Source organism: Macaca thibetana, chromosome 2 (assembly GCF_024542745.1).
Source record: "Macaca thibetana thibetana isolate TM-01 chromosome 2, ASM2454274v1, whole genome shotgun sequence".
In the NCBI taxonomy this organism is placed as follows: domain Eukaryota; kingdom Metazoa; phylum Chordata; class Mammalia; order Primates; family Cercopithecidae; genus Macaca; species Macaca thibetana.
This window is the reverse complement of record NC_065579.1, coordinates 127,513,227-127,535,857: the sequence shown is the minus strand read 5'-3', so window position 1 is coordinate 127,535,857 and position 22,631 is coordinate 127,513,227. Positions and strand designations below refer to the sequence as shown.

The following is a 22,631-nucleotide window of genomic DNA, read 5'->3' as shown; positions in this document are numbered from 1 at the left end:
TAGGGGCTACTCCCGTTTTCCATCAAACACCAGAACAGTGTTTTTCTCACAGGACTCCAAGGATAGATTCTAAAGTTTCTGTGAGTCTTCCATATTTTATTTAAATATCCTGCCTTAATTTTTATGATAGCTTAAAAAATATCTGAAGGACTAAGTATTGCCATAGGGCCATAGGACCCCATGTCCTTTGCAATTGCATTTATGAACATATTGGCACCAATGAACATAGCTTCAATTGATATGGGTTAATGAGAAAAATAATAATGGTAGACTTTAGATAAAGTCTAAATTGGTGCAAAGTAAAAGCCAACAAAATCCTGCTGCATGCCCTAGGAACAACCATTTTATACTTTTCTGGTAGCTTTTGTAGAGAGACATACTAAGAGAAGTGAGTTATCCTCCAGCATACGGAGTTTAGATACAACAAAATGAAAAACAACCAGCACCAAAGCAGTCAGGGCCACACTTGTATTGTGAGCAGTGATTTAATTTCAGCAAAATAACTCCATCCTTAACTTTCAGTTAACATTGTAACTTTGAATTTCAGTGGTTCTTATTTATATGCAGTTTGTAAACATGTGTTGATTTTATGGTTGTGATGTGATAGCAGATGTGAGTGAACATCTAAAGTGGGGCTTCCCAACCTCAGCATCACTGACATTTGGGCTGGATAACTGTCTGTTGTAGGGGACTGTTCTGTGCATTGCAGGATTTAGTAGCATCCCTGCCCTCTACCCACTAGATGCCAGTAGCAAACATCCCCAAACCACCTCCAGTTGTGACCATCAACAGGGTCTCTACATGAATAGACACTTCACAAAAGACAACATACATGTGGCCAACAAGCACATGAAAAAATGTTCAACGTCACTAATCATTAAAGAAACACAAATCAAAACTGCAATGAGATACTAGCTCACACCAGTCAGAATGATTAGTATTAAAAAGTCAAAAAAATAATAGATGCTGGCAAGGTTTTGGAAAAAAAGGAATGTTTATACACTACTGGTAGGAATGTAAGTTAGTTCAGCCACTGTGGAAAGCAGTTTTGTGATTTCTCAAAGAACTCAAAGCAGAATTACCATTCCACCCCAGCAATCCCAGTATTGGTTGTATATCAAAAGGACTATAAATCATTCCACCATAAAGACAATTGCACTCATATGATCATTGCAGCACTGTCCAAAATAGCAAAGATACGGAATCAACTTAGGTGCCTATCAATAGTAGGCTAGATAAAGAAAATGTGGTACATATACACCATGGAACACCATGCAGCCATAAAAAAGAACAAGATTATGCCCTTTGCAGCAACATAGGTGGAGCTGGAAGTCGTTATACTAAGTGAACTAACAGGAATAGAAAACAAAATACCACATGTTCTCTCTTATAAGTGGGAGCTAAACAGTGAGCACATATGGACACAAAGAAGGGAACAGCAGACACCAGGGCTTGCTTGAGGGTGAAGGGTGGAAGGAGGGAGAGGACTGAAAAACTACCTATTGTATAATATTCTTATTACCTAAGTGATAAAATGATCTGTGTACCAAACCCATCCAACATGCAGTTTACCTGCCCATGTACCCCTGAACCTAAAATAAAATTTAAAACAAACAAAACAAAACAGTGTCTCTAGACATTACTAAATGTTTCCTGGGGGATAAAATCACCCCCAGTTTAAAACCACTGACCTAAAATATGGGTTGGGGTCCAGGCAGGAAAGAGATACATACTCAGGTTAAGTAATTTAAGGAGAATTTTAAATAGATACTAGTTATAATAAAAGTGTAAGGAGGGTGAAAGGAAAGACAATTACCAAAGTCCTAAAGGGGCAAAATAAGGATGAAGCATGTTGGGGGTTGAGGGAAACACAGAGAGGGAAGGAGGAGAAGGGGGGTGCAGAGATGGAGATGGGGCACAGATTCTATAGAGAGGACATCCTGTTAGAAGCTGAGACCTATAGGTAAAGGGTAAAGTGAAAAATTAATGCCCTGACTTCACAGTCTGGGCTCCCCATGAGCTGAACCCAATCAGATGCCAAAAGACAAGGGAGCCCACTGATAAGGTTCAGACAGGTCAGCCTCCCAGGACATAGAGCAGAGTGGAAGGAGGGAACATAGCATAGGTTAGAGGGACAAAGAGAAAATATCCACCACACCTAGTTCTCCAATTCTGAGAATTTAAGAAATGATAAAAATGGTAGGGAGCCGAGGCCCGGAAGTCCAACACTGGTCGGTGGGTGCATGCCCAGCACACACTCCCCGGAGCTGAACCAGGGCGAGTAGAGAACTGTCAAATACTATAGCCATGTGAAGTTGAACATGGCAGAAGAAGAGGACAAATGTCTGATTCCTTCATTAATGTCCAAGAGGATATCAGACCAGGCTTGCAAATGCTAAGGCAAATCTGAGAAGCCCATTGAAAAGAAGAAAAGCAACAGGAAGCTAATTTGAAACTCAGGCAGAAGAGTTTAAAAGAAGAACAAGAAAGACGTGACAATGGGTTGAAGAATGCACTAGGCTGTGAAAACAAAGGGTTTGCCTTGCTCCAAAAGATGGGCTATAAAAGTGGTCAGGCACTTGGTGAGAGTGGGAGTGGTATTGTTGAACCGATTCCTCTCAGTATCAAAACAGGGAAAAGTGGCATTTGGTCATGAGGCATCATTAAAACGGAAAGCAGAGGAAAAATTAGAAAGCTACAGAAAAAAGATTCACATGAATAACCAAGCTGAAGAAAAAGCTGCAGAACAGTTTCGAATGCAACTTAAAAATAGGCAAGATGAAATGAAGCTAGAAGGAGATCTCAGAAGAAACCAGTGAGTCTGTCAACAATTGGACACCCAGAAAAATATTCAGGTTCCCAGGGAAGCACGGTTGTTTGAGGCTTGAAGAAGAGGCTTGAAGAAGATAAAGAAGAAAAAGAATGGGATGAAGATGAATATAAGAGTGAAGATTTAAGTGTACTGGAAAAATTACAAATATTGACTAGTTATTTAAGAGAAGAACTTCTGTATTGTATTTGGTTTGGAACAGTCTACAAAGATAACGAAGACCCCTCTCCAGATTGTCCAGGACTAACTTCTGCAGGTCATGACTAAGATTATTCCCAATAAACTGGAAAATTGAAAAATGTTATTATTTCTTAGGGACAGACAATTCAGTAGTTAGAAATCCCAAATTTTTTATGCCAGTAAAGAAAGAGGGATTTTATATAATGTTTTGTTCTTTTTATTCTTTAGAATATGAGAGTTCACTGACTTGAAAAAATAGTGTAATACCATTTCAGAACACAAGTATCATAGAGATGGACAGTTACCGTTTATTGCTGTATTGTGATAGGTGAGGGGTTTAAGGACACCAACAGGTAACTCTCTTGTTCCCCTCTTCACTTTGGAACAAGTTGAGAAATAGGAAATGGGAGTCAGAGGAAGAGAAAAATATCCACTTTATCAGTGAACAAGCTGAAATAGAGAAGGCTGCATTTTTCTCCAATCAGACACTAATATTTCTCCCTGATTGGAAAGAACTGTGAGCCTCTGCCTTGTTGGGGCAGAGCCCATCTTTGCATCCTGAGACCAGTTAACTTTCAAGGTCCACCAAGGGCTGGACCACACATGCTCAGTTCCTTCTTGTATCACCCATAGGATGAGACAGTTCTCTGTTGGGAAGGAATTAATGAGGGTTCAGGGAGCTTTTTCCTACACTTCTCGCTTTGAAGGAGCAAGGAGAATTTCCCTTCCCTCCATCCAAGCATGAAGAGGAGGGGAAACGTATTCCCCTCAATAAGACTGATGTCAGAGGCAATGTTCCACCAGTACTACTAAATTCTAATCCATTTTACAGACAAAATAACCGTGATAATTTCTGGTAAAATCATGAGTTTTCATGACAATGTCTATATCCATTAAATGTGATCTGTTGGAAGTTTTGGCTATAGAAACTTAAGAATTGTGAGGAAATTCAAATATCATGTGATCCAAGTACTTACTGAAACCCCTTGATAGCATTCCCAGCGAGTGATAATTCAACCTTTGCTTTTATTCTTCCAGCCACAGAGAGCTCACTGCTTTAAAACCATTCCAGGCAGGGCGCACTGGCTCACACCTACAATCCCAGCACTTTTGGAGGCAGAGGTGGGCGAATCACGAGGTCAAGGGATCAAGACCATCCAGGCCAACATGATGAAACCCCATCTCTACTAAAAATACAAAAATTAGCTGGGCATGGTGGCTCACGCCTGTAGTCCCAGCTACTCGGGAGGCTGAGGCAGGAGAATCACTTGAACCGGGTAGGCGGAGGTTGCAGTGAGCCAAAATCGTGCCACTGCCCTCTTGCCTAGCGACAGAGCAAGACTCCATCTCAGAAAAAAACAAAAACAAAAACAAAACAACAAAAAAAACCCATTCTTACTTGGTAGCTCTAAATTATTTTCATTGTCTTCTCTTAAACTGGAATCTGCTTGCCTGTAATTTTACTGAATACAGCTAAGGACATACCGTGTGGCATACTATGAGAGGGTTCCGTCCAGGGTGAGGCATCAAAATCATGAATCTTTTTAAAAGTTCATATGCTCAGGTATCTCTCCTCATGATTGATGTTGACTTATCTAGTCTAAGGCGGTTCCTGGATATCTATATCTATATTTATTTTGAAGTCCCAAGAATGAATGACAAGCACCTGAGGATAAGAACTAGCGCTGAGATTAAGTATGGTGCGCCACTGTTCTTTGGGTAGAGTTGTGATCACCTGTGTGATTTTATAGCTCACCTTTTAGTTGCATTGAGCAAGAGATCAATCTCTTCTTTTATTAGAAACAGCATCCGTAAGAAAATCACAAAAACTAACCTATACTTGCTAGGGTAAGATAATCAGTAGTATAACTTGTATTAATCTCTGACCTAATATGACCTAATTCACTTTTCAAGTTTAACTTGGGGACCTTTACAAAATAGTAATAAAAGGATCCCATCCCAAGAGATTCTGATGCCACTGGTCACTGTGACTTGGATATCACTGCCCTTGATTCTAAAATGCAGCCTAGCTTGAGCCACTGATCTAGTTAACTCTGGGGCCTCAGTTCTTCATCCAGAAAACTAATCATTATTTTTATGAATGTAAATATATATATATATAATATTTAAGTATATATGGTTGGATGCTATTGTTTAATTTTTTTTGTTAAAAAAAAAAAAAGTATAAAATTGGCCAAGCACAGTGGCTCACTCCTATAATCCTGGCACTTGAGGAGGCCAAGGCAGGCAGATCACTTGAAGCCAGCAGTTCGAGACCAGCATGTCCAACATAGTGAAACCCCCTCTTTACTAAAAATACAAAAATTAGCCGGGCGTGGTGGCACGTACCCGTAATCCATCTACTCAGAAGGCTGAGGTATGAGAATTGCTTGAACCTGGGAGGCAGAGGTTGCAGTGAGCTGAGATCATGCTGCTGCACTCTAGCCTGGGTGACAGAGCAAGACCCTGTCATATATATATATATGTATATATGTGTATATATATATAATATAATTATATTAGTAGCTATTAATAAAACAGAGGAGTACATTTTACCCTTGCCATTACAGTCAATATTTTGGTGTCATTTCAGCCAACATACCAACATTCAGTCAAGTCCCAAAGTCAAATGGATAATTTCAGGTGGAATCAAGTTAGACAGGAAATGGCCTTTCTCCTCTTACTGACTATGGGGACAACCTACACCTGCTCAGTGGCCTAAAATATTTTAAATATGTTCATGACAATTATGCTAAGAATGCCAGAATAACACTGATGGAACCCATGACTTCATCAGGATTGTGATCTACATTTACAGGCCTAGGACTAGAACTGGACCAGCTTAGAGAGTGGGAGATACCCCCCCGTTCTCGTCCATCAGAGGATAAAAATATAGGCTTTCGGTCAGGCGCGGTGGCTCACTCCTGTAATCCTAGCACTTTGGGAGGCCGAGGCGGGCAGATCACGAGGTCAAGAGAACAAGACTATCCTAGTCAACATGGTGAAACCCCGTCTCTCTACTTAAAATACAAAAATTATCTAGGCGTGGTGTTGTGCGCCTGTAGTCCTAGCTACTCAGGAGGCTGAGGCAGGAGAATCGCTTGAACCAGGGAGGCAGAGGCTGCAGTGAATCAAGATCATGCCACAACACTCCAGCCTGGTGAGAGAGCCAGACTCTGTCTCAAAAAAAAAAAAAAAAAAAAAAAAAAAAAACACAAAAAACAGGTTTTCAGCTGGGTGTGGCCATGCAGGCCTATTGTCCTAGCTACTCAGCGGGCTGAGGTGGGGAATCCCTTGAGCCTAGGAGTTTGAGACCAGCCTGGGCAACATAGTGAGAGACCCCCATTTTAAGGAAAAAAAAAAAAAATCAGGTTTTCAATATGAGTAAAAACTTATTTTTCGGCCTTTTATGACTTTATAAGTAGGCAATAATGAACACCGAGGGAAGCAAAACATTGAAAAGAATTTTAAAATTTGTTTTAGAACAGTCATATGAAATTTGAAACTGCAAAACAATGTAAAATTTAATGCAATGCCATTTACTTTTATGTATATTGTGCTATGTTTATTTTCAAAGTCCTATCTAGAAATTCTAAAATGTCTTTTCTTAATTAAAAATCAAAAATACTGTAGTTTCTGAAATTCAAAATAAATACCTTAACATACAAAAAAAATTAAATTAAAATGGTAAATCCACCCTAGAAGTCCACAAGTCAGCTTTCATTTAAAAGGAGGTTGTTTCTCTGCACATCATTCAAGTTTGTAAAATTACATACCAAGAACCTCCCTAATGTTCATACCAGATCCATTGCCTGCCCTGGCCTCTTATTGCTGGGCTCATTAACTCAACAAATACTTATTTAGATCCCACCATGGTCAGAGAGCTGTACTGGTGCAAAGTGGCTGAAGAAAGGGCAGTTCACAGGGAATGTCAGACCTGAGCTTCATGTCTCCATCAGGAAACAACTAATGCATGTGGATAAAATAGGGCTCTCCTCAGCCATCACCAGTGTGAGGACAGCGTCACAATAATATCCTCAATGTCAGTGGTTCATGTCCACACCGCCCCTACAGGATTCCATCATTGTCTCTGCAGCTGTATCTAGGATTATCAGCAAGAGTCTTAAATACCATTGCTGGGGTATCCCTTCCTCTATTCTCTTATTTCCAACAGGAGGCTTCTTCCCTATTCCCTGGAAGGGAACAGCAGTAGAGTGACCCCCTTCAGCTCTTCCCTGCTCCTCCCCTTGGAAGGAGGAGTAATGAATATGATTGGTGAGATGAGCCCAGCTGACATTTCTTGGGCCACCTTTGTCCTGGGCAGGGCCACTGCACTAAGCAAGGACAGCAGGAGCCACCTACTCTTGCCAAGCATGGTGGTTGCTTGTGCCACTTGCTCCTTCCAGTAATCAGATGAAGTAGGGCCTGCTGCAGGCCAGCCTAGCCAAGCTTCCAATTTCCCAGTTCCAGTTCGTTAGCCTGCAACTAAATATGCAAAGCAAAGTCACGTGAATCCCAAGGTCTATGTGAGACAGAGAAGCTCTGTTGCCAACTCACGTAAGCCCATAGGGCTGCTCAACATTATCAGATTTGGAACAAGGAGGTAATATTGGTCACAGCCAACCTTTAGAGGTAGCTGGGAGCTAAGTGGCTCCTTCCCCATAGCTCACTGCTATGTAGCATGTTAGAACAAAAACAAGTCTTAGACCAAATTTTCTGTTTGTGTAATCGTTTCTTAGAGCATGTGGGCTCAAAATAATCATGCAACCTGTTCTGTAAACTCAGAGACATCTTGTTTTCTATCCTTGGGCTCTCCAATAAGAACATTTCAAGAGAATTTCATTCATTTGTAATCAACTCCCTTTTAGTTGGATCAAACAACAGGTGCCTCTGAGAACTGGAGGACACAGAGCTAAGTGACCTTCTAACCTTCAGTTTGTGCTGTCATATTTTCCTGGCCGGGGTCTTAAACCTCCTTGACTCAAAGGTGGTGATGCCTGCAGAGTCTTTCTGGCAAGCAAATATTTTTAACCAATCACTCATCTGGTGAAAATTATTATTTCTACACATCCCTTATGCAAATAAAAACCCCTCACTGGAGATTTCAGATCGAGATATTTGAAGCCACCTCTGGAAGGTGGAGTCCTATTTAGGCTCTTTCAAATCCCAGCTAATTACCCAGACAGTGGGAATTTCAGATGAGAATTATGATGGATTAGAGCTGGCTGAACATTTTTTTATGCTCCTCTATTTGGAAATCTAATTCCCCTCCCTCTGAAACTAGGCCAATAGGATATAGATAGATAGAAATAGAAATAGAGATAGAGAAACAGAGAGAGAGAAAGGCAGGGAGGGATTTTAAGGAATTGGCTCATGAAACTGGGGAGGCTGACAAGTCACTTCTATGGGGCAGACCGGCAGACTGGAGACTCAGGGGAGAAACGCCGTCATTCATGTTCAAAGGCAGTCAATGGGCAGAATTCCCTCTTCCTCAAGGGAGAACAGTCTTTTTTCTCTTTTAAGGCCTTCAACTAATTGGATGAGGCCCACCCTCACTAGAGAGGGCCATCTGCTTACTCTGAAAGTCTGATGTAAATGTTAATCTCATCTTTAAAAGACACCTTCACAGAAACATCTAGAATAATGCTTGAACAACTATCTGGGTACTGCAGCCTAGCCAGTTTGATACATAAAGTCCACCATCACAGTTAGCATTGGTGGCAGAAGATGTGATGTCACGTGACTTCCAGGGCTAAGTGATAAGAAGCCTTGAAGCCTTGGCATGGGTCTCCTGGAATGCTCTCTTGGAAGTCTGGCTCCCTGAGATCACCATAATGTGAGGAAGCCCAAGCTAGCCCCATAGGGAGACCACATGGAGAAAGAGATGCCCAGCTAGTCTCATTGTTCCAGCCATCCCAGCCCAAGCACTGGACACATGAGGAAAGAAATCATCTTGGATATCCAGGCAGATGAGCCTTCAGATGCCTCCAGCCCCTGCTGCCATCAGGCTGCAAGCACATGAAAGACTCTGAGAACTGCCCAGCTGAGACCATTCAACCACAGAACCATGAGAGAGATTCACATATTGCTTTCTAACCTACCAAATGTTAGGGTGGATTTCTATGTAGTAATAGGTAAACAGACTACGAATGCTTGAAATGTTAACCTACACTCCCAGGGTACATATTAAACTTAACTTCACACATATGCACATCATCTATACCAAAGTATTTTAAGAAAATTACAGCCAGTATAACTGTCCTGCCACATGCTCCATTTAATCTGAGCCCATTTGCCTCCTGTGTCTGTTTCCAACAAGTTAAGGACATGGAAGGGTGTGGGGGGAGGTTAAATAGGACCCAAAACCATCAACAGGGGCCCACACATCTTCTCCAACAGCACTAAAGTGTCTGCCAGGCCCTGCCAATAACATAACAGGTGTGCTCATAGTGTGTAGAATAAAACACAGGTGGGTTGTCTGTGGTGTAATGAGGGAAGAATGTCTCTTTATCTCTTTTATGTCCAGCTCTGTCAGAGAGATACCCCAGAGTTTGTAGAGAAAAACTCTTCCTTCCCTACCTGTTGCCCTGTGCTCTAAGGCTACAGAGAAGCCAATAGGAGCTGGGAGAAATCAGGTGTCAGACACCATGCCATTATCTGACAACTGAGCTTTCTCTGACAAGGCCAGGCTCTCCGCACCTAGTTCTCCCATTTCATCAGGATGAATTGTCCCCCAGGAGGGGCCTCAGCCCTCATGCAAATTGGCTTTCCAGGGCACCCACTCCATCAGCACAGACATGGCCAGACTTTCTGAATTCCTCTTAGACTCAATCTAGAAGCTCTGCTTCCCACAAATGAAATGGTGGCAAATACTGACAATCTAACAGATTAATCAGTGTAACAGAATGACCCTGGAGTCAGAATTTAAATTTATTTTTTAGCAAGGAGCTGACAGCTGCTTCTTTGTGGAGCAAGGTTAGCAACTCAAATGGCTCCAAGCAGGGGAGATAGTCAAAATATTTAACAACTGGAACCACCTGGGCCCAGTGGGCTCAGAGCAGGCCCTGTCAGCCATCGATATCAGCCCTGCTCACACAAACCAGGCAGGTGAGTGGGAGGAATGGACAGGTGGGGGCTGTGGAAGAGGACAGCTCATGTTTCATGTAAAGAGGGAGCTGCTATCCAGCTCCAGGCAATGGAGGACATGGGAATGGAAGCCTAATGTTATCAAAAAAAAAAAAAAAATAGAATTTTTTTTCCCAGAGAGCCTGCCATGAAATTTGTGAAATTTCCTGATTTAAATGTTAGCAACTAGTTTGAATATTTACAAAAATATCTTTGCAAGCTGCTATGGTCTGAATGTTTGTGTCATTCTCCCGAAATTCATATGCTGAAATTCTCACCCCCAGAGTGATGATATTAAGAGGTGTGGCCTTTGGAGAGGTGGATTAGGTCATGAGGGTGGAACCTTCACGCATGGGATTAGTGCCTTATCAAGGAGGCTGGGGGCAGAGCGGGGGCGGGGGGGGGGGGCTCCTTCACTCCTTTCACTGTATGAGGAACCAGAAAGCAGCCATCTGCAGCCTGGAAAAGGGTCCTCCCCAGAATCTGACCATCCTGATCTTGGACTTCTCAGCCTCTAGAACTGTAAAAAAATAAATAACTTTTGTTTAGAAGCCACCCTGTTTATGTATTTTGTTATGGCCAGAATGGAACAAGATACAGGCCAAACCACATATATGATCTTCATGCTATCACTGTTACTGCTTTTCCAAAGCAGACCCATAAAATTGTCATTATTCTATGTCAGGTCACGTAAGTAGCCTGCGCATTATGCAGACATGGTTAATAGGTATTTGCACTTTGAGGGGATGAGCCTACTGGTCCTCTGAGTTAGCAGAGCTGTCCTCCACCTTGCTACATAGACCTCTAGAATGAGAAAAGTCAAATTAACATCAAGCTCTAGGAAACTCCTGGGTAAAAATATTGGTGATCCCAAATTCTAGTCTCCGAAAATTAAAGTTGGAGCAACTCATCAGGATGAATTTGGATGGACTAGGTGAGTTCTGCCACCAAAGTTGCCTGAATAAAGCTTCAAAACCATGGTAGGCATCTGGGTGAGCATTCCATGCTCTACCAAGAGCTGGCCCTTTCATAGTGTTCGTAATTTGGGGAGAAGTCACTGGTCATGTGGTGGGAGCTCCAGCAATAGGAGCATGGCAACCTGGGTGGGGCCTGGGCAAGCAAGGGCACCACTGCACTGTGGCTAAGTAGCATCTATTGAAATATACAGCCTTCACCTTCAACTACAACATCACTGGCCACCAGAAGCAATAGCTGTGTAGGCACAGCCGATTCTCCCCTCTCTCCCAGCCTGGTGCTTAGAGATGGTCTCTCAGACCGACTAACCCCAGAATTCAGGGCTGTCTTTATAGGCATGTGACATGTGCAACCACAGAGGGCCCACAGGCTTGGTTTAATGCTCATCTTGAAAGTCTTAATTTTAATTTTATTTATTTATTTATTTATTTATTTATTTGAGATGGAGTCTCACTCTATCGCCCAGGCTGGAGTGCAGTGGCGCAATCTCAGCTCACAGCAACCTCCGCCTCCCAGGTTCAAGCAATTTTCTTGCCTCAGCCTCCTAAGTAGCTAGGATTACAGGCACCTGCTACCACACTTGGCTAATTTTTGTATTTTTAGTGGAGACAGGGTTTCACCATGTTGGACGAGGCTGGTCTCAAACTCTTGACCTCAGGTGATCTGCCCGCCTCGGCCTCCCAAAGTGCTGAGATTACAAGTGTAAGCCATAGCACCCAGCAAAAGTCTTAATTTTTCAACAAGGGTCTTGCATTTTCACTTGGCACTAAGCCCCACAAATTATGTAGCCAGTTCTGCCCCTGAGGTTCTTGAACAATTGCAGAGTGATAGCATCGAAAAGAAGGCCTTAAGAAGTAAGTACAGTTGATTCTCCTTATTCATGATAGTTATGTTCTATAAAGCCATTGCAAACACTGAATTAGTGAATACTGAACCACTGCTCCTAGGGAAAATATAAGGTTAGGTTTATGCAAGCTTCTGTTCATAATATTTTCATCAACAAATCAATACATAACCTGTTTTCTATGTGGTTTCTGTTTCGATACATGTTATTTAATATAAACAATTGATTAATTGACATTGAACTCACAGTCAAGAGCACTAAAATTCATGCTGGAATGAAGTTTATCTAACACACATATTTTCTGTGTAAGACACATTGTAGCCTTCCTGCATGCAGGCTCAAAATAGTCATGCAACCTGACATCCCTTGGGCCACTGTTGTCCTGGGCAGGGCCACTGCACTAAGCAAGGCAGGAACCACCTACTCTTGCCAAGTGTGGTAGTTGCTTGTGCCACTTGCTCCTTCCAGTAACCAGATGAAGTCGGAAACACTGGACAGCATTTCAGCACTGTGCTTGGGGACCCATTGTAAACAGTGAAGTCACCAAGAAAAAAACGCAACAATGTGAAAAACAGCTCTAAATAGACCATGAGAGAGATGTTGTTGACAGCATGAGAGCTGAAATGAGAAGGGAGAGTGTCACATCGTTCCACCTCAGCTGGGAGCATGTATATCAGGTGACTCAAATGTCACCACTCTGTGCAATGTCCACAAATGCCTGTGAAAGCCCCTTGAGTATTGGTTTGGGGATTATGAATAAAATCTAGCAAGTAGATGACTTTACAAATACACAATCCACAAATAATGAGGATCAGTCGCACCAACTTCCTTTTGGTATGTTACATGGGAGACCAGATATTTGGTGGGAAAAATAACATGACCATATAAAACCGCATGCTCTTAAGATAGATCAAAGCACTTACAATAATAATGATACCACATACTTATATAGCACTTAATATTAGATGATATTATAAACACATTACATAAAGTAACTCACAGGAACATCGTTAACAGCCCAAAGAGGTACTGGTACAAGGAATTTACTTTCAAATGCTTTTATATACACACTGTGAGGCTAAGCATGTGCTGGCTAGTCCAACCTTTAACTCTAAGGCCAATTGGTTGTTTTCATAAAAAAAGAACACTCAAGAGTGGTGGCAGGGTGTGGTGGCTCACACCTGTAATCCTGGCACTTTGGGAGACCTGAGGCAGGCAGATCACAAGGTCAGGAGTTCCAGACCAGCCTGGCCAACACAGTGAAAGCCTGTCTCTACTAAAAATACAAAAATTAGCCAGACTTGGTGGCACATGACTGTAGTCTCAGCTACTCAGGAGGCTGAGGCGGGAGAATTGCTTGAACCTGGGAGGCAGAGCTTGCAGTGAGAGCCATTGCACTCCAGCCTGGGTGACAGAGTGAGACACCATCTCAAAAAACAAAAAGAGTGGTTTAATGTCATATCAGAAGGACCATTGCCCCAGGGGTGTCTGCGACAAAGTTTCTGTTATCTATAATGCCATCAACACTCAAGGTTGGGCTAATTAGCATAGTGAATGTCAGAACAGGTTCTTACTGGTGAAATGGTTGGCAAAACCCCATCTCTACTAAAAATACAAAATTAACCAGGCATAGAGGCACATGCCTATAATCCCAGTTACTCAGGAGGCTCAGGCAGGAGAATCGCTTGAACCTGGAAGGCAGAGGTTACAGTGAGCCAAGGTCATGCCATTGCACTCCAGTCTGGGCAACAAGAGCAAAACTCTGTCTCAAAAAATAAAAATAAAAAAATAAAAAATAAATGGCATAATGAATGTTCAAGAAGTACTCTTGGCAGGCAACATTAAAGTAAAACATTTGGGGGATATCCTCCTCTCTTCATCAAGGTGTAAGAATCTAGCAAGACCTGTGATGTGCACCCTCTGGAATGGCAGCCAAATCTCAATCCCTAAATGGTCCTGTGTCTGTCCATTGTGGTAGGAGGATTTCTGGCTGCCTAATGCTAACTGCAGGAGAGTCTCAAGTCAGTCTTGCATGAAAGGTGCTAGCCAAAACAGCTAAAAATCACAGAGCGCTCAGAGCGTCTCACACTTGCAGAAAAAAGGGTACGCACCGTTATCTGTCTGTTCGTGACTATTTGGCTAACGAATCTCTGTGTGAGTGATGGGATTTTAACTGAGGCCACTTTGTCATACAGTATACCCTGGTAGAGACAGTATAGGTAAGTAGCTAACCCTCACTCTCCTCCAACTTCTTCAGTGGGTTTTGTTATCCACTGATGGGGACAATGGTCCCCAAGTCACACAGCTACTAAGAGGTAGAACCAGGATGTCCACCCAGGCCATGTGGCTGCGGCTTCTATATTCTTAACCATATGCCATACTGCCTCTCCACCTAAAAGTAACATGCGACCTAAATCCATTGCAGCTTAGATTAATTTGGCAAATGTACAGAGCCCTAAAAATACACATATTTGCCAGAAAGAGGGAAAAAAGAGTCTGAAATTTAAAAAAAGATGAAGACAATGAACAAGTCTAAACTATCAGGAACTTTAAAATGACACAAAGTTCATATTCACGTATCTCCCTAATTCTAACACCATGGTTTAAGGTGGTATGTAAATTTTCTGTCACAGCATCTAAACATGCACATCAGTTAGAAAACATGATTGTAAAATCATTGAAATATGAAGAAATGATCCTCTTGGAGTTGATGAATTAGGGTATTTTTGTCACTGTCCTTTCAGCCATGGTAGCAAACCCACACCTCCCTGAGCAAGCATAGGCCCTGTTGACTCGTGGCTCTCCTTACAAAACCATGAGCTCTTTACCAGGCTGAAATGAAATTCATAGATAATATCTACCTATGTGTGTACTTTTTAAAAATTAATATAATAGCCTAACTGTAATATACACAATAAACAAAAGGACAGGAATTGAAAATATTACTTTAATATGTAGATATGGGGGACAAGACACACTGAAAGACATAATGATGCAGACACGTACTTGCACCTGTACGTACAATCATAATAAATGTCATTGTTAAAAGGGCAGACTGAGGTGGGCATGTAGAATTGACAATCTAAAAATACAAGTAGCTTCCAAGAGCCACGGAACTTCCTAAAATGCTAACTCTTGGTGGTTGCATTATTGGAAAGCTCAGCACATACTCAAACGGTAAAAAAAAAAAAAAAAAAAAAAAAAAAAAAAAGTTTTTATTATATAAAAAAGAGTTAATGTCTAGATAATTACACAGGTTTTTCTCCCATACGCACACCCAGCAGGGCATTTCAGAGCTATACAGGGTTTCTGGCAATCACTCTTGAGTAGAACTATCCCACACATTGCAGGGCATCAGCAATCCCTGGTCTCCACCCATCATATGCCATTAGAGCCCCGCAATCCTTGTGAGGACCCCACCAATTCCCAAAGCGCCTCCCAGAGGGCAGCACTGCCCCACTGAGGACCTCTGCTGTAAAGTTTTTTCTGAAACTTTGCACATCTCTCGTTCTACGGTCCCAGGAAGTAGTTGATGCTAGGGAGGAAACATCCTGCATCTATGGCCTCAGGAAAAAGGAAATTCCTTCGGCTCTCCACAATCTGGGCTCTGATGCAGCAGACTCAGGAGCAAGTTGGTCTGGAAGCAGACTGGGAATCAACAATGTTATTAAGTTCTGAACTCAGTTCCACTGGTGGTTGCTGCAACTGCATGAGTATAGCAAAACTGCATTCAGCCCCACTGCAAGTCAAAGTAACAGCCAATATCCAAATCTCTCCAAATTCAAAGAGGTGCAGCTGAGTTCCTACCACTATCAAGAAATCAAAGGTGTCAAGGTTGACCATTTGGAGACAAGAAGACCAGTGCAGCTTAAACTGCTAAGCAGCAGAGTCCGGGTTTGAACCCAGGATGTCTCAAAGCCTCAGGCTCCTACTCCTTGCACCAAATCAAGGTCCTAACAGAATAAGGAGTGATCAGAGCCACAGACTCCTCACAGGAGGCTACTGCAAGAAGGCCAGTCATGAGTAACAAGGAGAGAGGCCAGGAACAGAACTTTATTCATGGGGAGCATTGGCCAAGTCTATGCTATATTATAAAAGGACTGTCACGATTCACACACGAGTCAAAGACTCTTTGCTTCAGGGAGAGATTGGTAACTACCAATAATGATAAAGAAACTGGAAAAACACCACCAACTTTGCAGGAAAGAAAAGCTTCATTTTCATCAGGATCCAGGAATAGGCTGGACAATTAAAATGAGACCGAAAGAAGGGGAGAAAGAAAGGAAGAGAATAAGCATCTGAGAGTCACTGAGTGGGGGCTGTCATCAAAGGGGCCTTGAAGAGAGAGAGAGGGCATGGACGCTCTGAATGCAGATAGAAAAAAAAAAACACAGACAAGAAAGAGAAGGTGGTAGAAAAGGCGAGAAAAGCAAAGTCAGAGAGGTGATTAAGAGGGTCCAACATCACTAAGTTGAGAAAAATGCAAGCTTCCAGGAAGAGGGTCAGCCGACAGCATCAGAATACGTGAGGGACCGAGAAGCTGTGAAATCATCATATTTCAGAATGTAAGGTCAGTAATTCTGAGGATAAAAGTAACAGCTGCAATGGAATGCAAGATGAGGCACACAGGCAAGTGTAGAGGGATAAAAAAGGACTTTGTTAAGAAGAAACAAATGCAGAACCTCCTGGAGATAGTGAGCTATAAAAGATGCAAGAAAAAGGTGTTTGCTAAAAGTAGGCAGTAGGGTAAAGAGGTTTCTTCCCACAATAAAGAAAACTAGCATCCATAGAAATGAAGAAGTGGCTAGATGCAGTGGCTCACACCTGTAATCCCAGCACTCTGGGAGGCCGAGGTGGGTAGATCACCTGAGGTCAGGAGTTCAAGACCAGCCTGGCCAATGTGGTAAAACCCCATCTCTACTAATAATACAAAAATTAGCTAGGCGTGGCGGCACATGCTTGTAATCCCAGCTACACCAGAGGCTGTGGCAGGAGTATCACTTGAACCCGGGAGGCAGAAGTTGCAGTAAGCCAAGATCGTGCCATTGCACTCTAGCCTGGGCAACAAGAATGAAACTGTCTCAAAAAAAAAAAAAAAAAAAAAAAAAAGAAAGAAAGAAAGGAAAGGAGAGGAGAGGAGAGGTCAGCAAAGGAGAGAAACTTCAGCTGTGGAACAGGAGGTGGCAGGGCTCTATATGAGTTCCTATAGGTCAGGACAAGGGATTGGCTTTTGAAGGTTGGATAACCTCTCCCTCCAAACTTCCCACAGATAGGGTAGGTAATGAAAAGCCAAGTGTGTGGCTCTAGCTATTACCTTTCCTTTTCCAATGTGGGTGTCCTCATCTCAATTTGTGTGCAACCTCTGATCTCCAAGTAACCCATTTCCACTCTGACAAGCTGAGACAAACAGCCATGGGCCAAGAGAAATTTGAGCTGTGGCTCAGCAAGTGTTCTGTGGTGGGAAGGCTGTGGCTAGGGAGCTTTAGCAAAGGGGAAACTTAATTCTCCCTAACAAAACTAGAGGTTGGTAGTAGTCCTGGAATTGAAGAAGTCCTGGAATTGAACATGTTTAAAGGGATCCACTTTAACAAACCTAGAAGCTCAGCATCTCAGAAAGGACAATTTTTAGCACTGAAGGCCATGCTGAGACAATGCAGCTGACAGAATCGCTACCCAGAATCTGAAACCAGCTCAAGGCTGACAGGCCAACCTGACTAAGACTAGCCAGGGCTTTGTCCAAAACACCACGGATGAGGAAAATAGTCTTCTCTCCAGTAATAAGTTGGTGATGACAGAGTCCCAAATGTCACTACCAACTTGGGAAAAACCCCTCTAATAACAAGGTAAAGATGATTTTGTCAATCTGTGGAAATGATAAAATTTTAAATTACATTCTATTTCCTAGGACAATTTTTTTGGGTCTAACTTACAAGGTTGGTGAGACTTAGCTCTTTACTATTTTAAGCACCTTAGGCACACACACAAAAAAAATGTCTGGAACTTGTTATACATAATTCATTCTCTGGAGCTGAGAATAAGAAACTAAGAGATGAAGTTTGAAATAAAGGTTAATTGAGGGGGAGAAAAAAAAACGGGACTTATTGGAGTTAAAAAGGATAACAGCTGAGGCACTTCTCACCAAACTGAATAAAAAGAGCTGATATTTCCTTCTGGAGTATTTACAGAGAACCCAATATGTTCCTGTGGGGTGATTTTAAAGTATGGCCACAATTTTTTTTTGTTCGTTTTTTACATTCTCCCCTTCAGAAGATAGACCCTCATCCTCTTCGTCTTGGATGTGTGCTGGACTCAGTGAATCACATGTAACAAATGGAACATGGCATGATGGCAGTGTGTCACTTCTAAAGCTAAGTCATAAAAGACATCACCACTTCCATCATATCTTTCTTGGATCACCTGCTCCAGGGGCAGCCAGCCGCCATGTTGTGAAGACACTCAAGCAGCCTGTGGAGAGGCCCATGTGGGGAAGAACAAAGGTCTCTCACCAACAACCAGCACCAACTTGCCAGCCAAGTGAGTCAGCAACCTCTTTTAGCAAACATCTTTTCTTGCATCTTTGATAGCTCACTATCTCCAGGAGGCTCTGCATTTGTTTCTTCATAGCAAAGTCCTTTTTCATCCCTCTACACTTGCCTGTGTGCCTCATCTTACTTTCCATTGCAGCTGTTACTTTTATGCTCAGAATTACTGACCTCATGTTCTGAAATACGATGATTTCACAGCTTCTCAGTCCCTCACATATTCTGACACTGTTGGTTGCCCCTTGTCCTCCAGCCCCAGTCAAACCTTCAGATGACTACATCTCCACCCAACATCTTTAATGCAACCTCATGAGAGAGACTGAGGTAGAACTATCCCCTGACAAGCTGCTCCCAAATTCCAGAAACTACAAGGATAATAAATGCTTGTTATTTTTCTAAGCCACTACATTCTGGGCTAATTTGTTACACACTGACAGATAATACAGTTTGCCCCTGTGCAAAGTTTTGGCAACACAGGCGCAAAAAGTTGATAGTCCCAACCATCAAGAAGATCACTGTCTACTGTGGAGATAGTCTGGTAAAGCCAACAATAACAAAACCACGTGGCTGGGCACGGGGGCTCACGCCTGTAATCTAGGCACTTTGGGAGGCCGAGGTGGCTGGATCACTTGAGCCCAGGAGTTCGACACCAGCCTGAGCAACATGGTGAAACTCATCTCTATCAAAAATACAAAAATGGCCTGGCACGGTGACTCACACCTGTAATCCCAGCACTTTGGGAGGCCGAGTCGGGCAGATCATGAGGTCAGGAGATCGAGACCATTCTGGCTTACACAGTGAAACCCTGTCTCTACCAAAAACACAAAAAAATTAGCCAGGCATGGTGGCAGGTGCCTGTAGTCCCAGCTACTCTGGAGGCTGAGGCAGGAGAATGGCATGAACCCAGGAGGTGGAGCTTGCAGTGAGCCGAGATTGCACCACTGCACTCTAGGCTGGGTGACAGAGCAAGACTCCGTCTCAAATAAACAAACAAAAAAAGAACAAAAATTAGCACACACCTGTAATCCCAGCTACTTGAGAGGCTGAGGCAAGAGGATCACTTGAACCCAGGAGGCGGAGGTTGCAGTGGGCCAAGATCATGCCACTGGACTCCAACCTGGGCAACAGAGCAAGACCTTGTCTCAAAAAAAAAAAAAAAAAAAAAAGTGATAACTACTATAATAGAGGTATATCCATCAGGATGAGCATGAGTATACTGTACTAACAAGCAACCTAAAAATCTCAGTGGCGGTCAGGCTCAGTGGCTCATGCCTGTAAACCCAGCACTTTGGGAGGCCAAGGGGGTGGATCACTTGAGGTCAGTAGTTTGAGACCAGCCTGGCCAACATGGTAAAACCCCATCTCTACTGAAAATACACAAACTAGCTGGGCGTAGTGGCGGGCACCTGTAATCCCAGCTATGCAGGAGGCTGAAGCAGGAGGGCCGCTTGAACCCAGGTGGCAGAGGTTGTAGTTAGCCAAGATGGCACCACTGCACTCCAGCCTGGGTGACAGAGCGAGACTCCGTCTCAAAAAAATAAATAAAAATAAAAATCTCAGTGGCTTAAAACAACATAGCTCATCTCTTGTTCATGTTTATATCAATTGTGCATTGGCAGGGAGCTCCACTTACTCCAAGACCTGGTATCACAGAGCAGCCATCATCTGGCTTACCGTAGCAGAAATAAAGAAAAAATGGCAAATTGTGACTGCCTATTGAAGTTTCCACCTGGGAGTTACGCATGTCAATTCCACTCATATTTCATTGCCCAAAGCAAGTCATTTGATAGTGCTGAAGTTTAAGGAAAAGCAGGGAAATACGATGCTACCATGTTCCTAGAGAAGGGGAAGTTTGTGAACATCCCAGTGGTGACCAGATGTATGCTGGGTGCTACGAGAACACAGAAGACCAACTAACTCTCCCCAGAGGACAGGTGTCAGAGATGGCTTCCAAAGGAATAAATACAAGAAAAAAGAGTTTATTAACCAGTCAAGGATGGAAGAGCATTCCATATAGAGGAAACAGCACACGAAAAACTCATTTGCACAAGAAAATCTCACATTCTGGAGAGCAGCAGGGAGCAGAAGTACAGCGTATTATGCTAGGCAGAAAACATAGTCAGGGACTGGGTGTGACGAGGTTCTACATGCCTTGCTAAAATTTGTGCTTTGGTGACTAATAATGCTTCCCAATGAGGACACCTGGAGTGGGGCAATTATGGAACCGTCCCATGTATTGCAGGATATTTAACACCATGGGCTCCAGACCACCCATAGCACCCACAGCCATTATGACATTCCCAATCCCCGTATCCATCCTAAGCACCCTCAGAGATGGGGAGAATACTGTGCCCTATTGAGAATCATTGGTAAGTAGGATAATCTGTTTTTCTAAGACACATGAAGCATAATCAAATCTTGACAAAACTCAAAAAATACAAGCGAGACATAAATCATTGCAATAAATAATGATTGTCATAAAACAAATGCTGCAACAGTAACAGTTGGTTACTATGGTACAGAGACACTCGATTACAGATTATATGTAATTTATATCACACCCCTCTAACGCTCCCCCTCAAGAAAGGATGCTTTCACTCATTTCAAGAAGAATGCAAGTGATTGAGAGTAAAGATTTAGGAACGCCTTTGATTCTGCTGTATTGTATTTTTTCTAAGTAGACAGCATTAAATCTAGTACTTGAATAACATTTTCTAACACAGCTCAAAAGTTTGTGACACAACCACTGCTAACTGCTAATATGGAATTTAAATAGAGGTGTTATCAAATTTACATATTTAGAAGATTATTCTGGTAGCTTGGAGTCAAGCAAGACTGGTTCATACTTTTGTAGAAGTTCAAGCAACCAATACTGAGGACTGGGAAACAGTAAAAGGGATGGATTTAAGATATGCCTGGGGAGGAAAAAAATTCAACAAGGTTTGCTGGCCACTAAGAGAGGTGAGAAAAGGAAGAGAGGAGACCCAGGGAAAGCTGCCAGCCATAATAAGTAAACAGAAGACACGAAGAGACAACAAAATCAAGCCATAAGGTAAAAAAAGGAAATTTCCAACAGCCAATTTAGTGAATAAAGGATAGCATTCCCCAGATCCTGGCCTACCAAACTCTAGACCTGCAAAATATCATACTGTAAAAGGATTCTGTGGTCAAGTAAGTTTGAGAAATATTTTATACTCTCCCATCTTAGAGATTCAGCATACATATTTAGTGTATTAATATTCTAAGCTGTTTTATGGGAAAGAAACAAGTTTAAATTTTATTTAACCCACTGCATCTCATAAGTTTGGTCTCAGAACCCTTTTTCCTCCAAAAGCCATTAAGATCCTACCGAACCAGTGTTCCAGGGAACACACTTTGGGAAACAGAATTTTAAAATGTATGTGGGAGAACTCCTACAAGTCAATAACAAAAAGACAAACAACTGAATTTTAAAACGGACAAAGGACTTCAATAGACAGTTCTTCAAAGAAGACATGCCAATGGCCAAAAAGCACATGAAAAGACACTCAACATCACTAGTCGGTAGGGAGGGAAATACAAATCAAAACCGCCATGAGGTATCTCTTAACATGAGATAGGAAGGCTATTATCAAAAACAAAATCACACATGCTGGAGACAATGTGGAGAAATTCAATCTTTGTGCATTGCTGGTGAGAATGTAAACTGGTGCAGCCACTGCAGGAAACAGTAGTTCCTCAAACAGTTTTTTGTTTGGTTTTTCTGTTTTTCTTTTTTTAAGACAAGGTCTCACTCTATTGCCTCAACTGGAGTACAGTGGCGCCATCTCAGCTCACTGCAACCTCAACCTCGCAGGCTCAAGCAATCCTCCCACCTCAGCCTCCTGAGTAACTGGGACTACAGGCACATGCCACCATGCCCAGCTAATTGAGTTTATATATTCATGGAATACAAATATGGTTTTGCTACACTGACATACTGCATTGTGGTAAAGTCAGGACATTCAGTGCATCCACTTCTGGAGCAATGCACATTGTACCTGAGCAACCTCCCATTATCTACTCGCATCCCACAGTTCCTCAGGGAGTGAAACACAGAATTGCCAGGTGATCCAGCAATTCCACCTCTGGGTATATACCCAAAAGAACTGGGGCA

The 22,631-nt window shown here is 42.5% G+C and overlaps 1 pseudogene; it reads left to right on the top strand.

Moving 5' to 3' along the window:
* Positions 1–2,306: 2,306 nt before the first annotated feature.
* Positions 2,307–3,097, top strand: LOC126947645 (G patch domain-containing protein 11-like; annotated as a pseudogene).
* Positions 3,098–22,631: the final 19,534 nt, after the last annotated feature.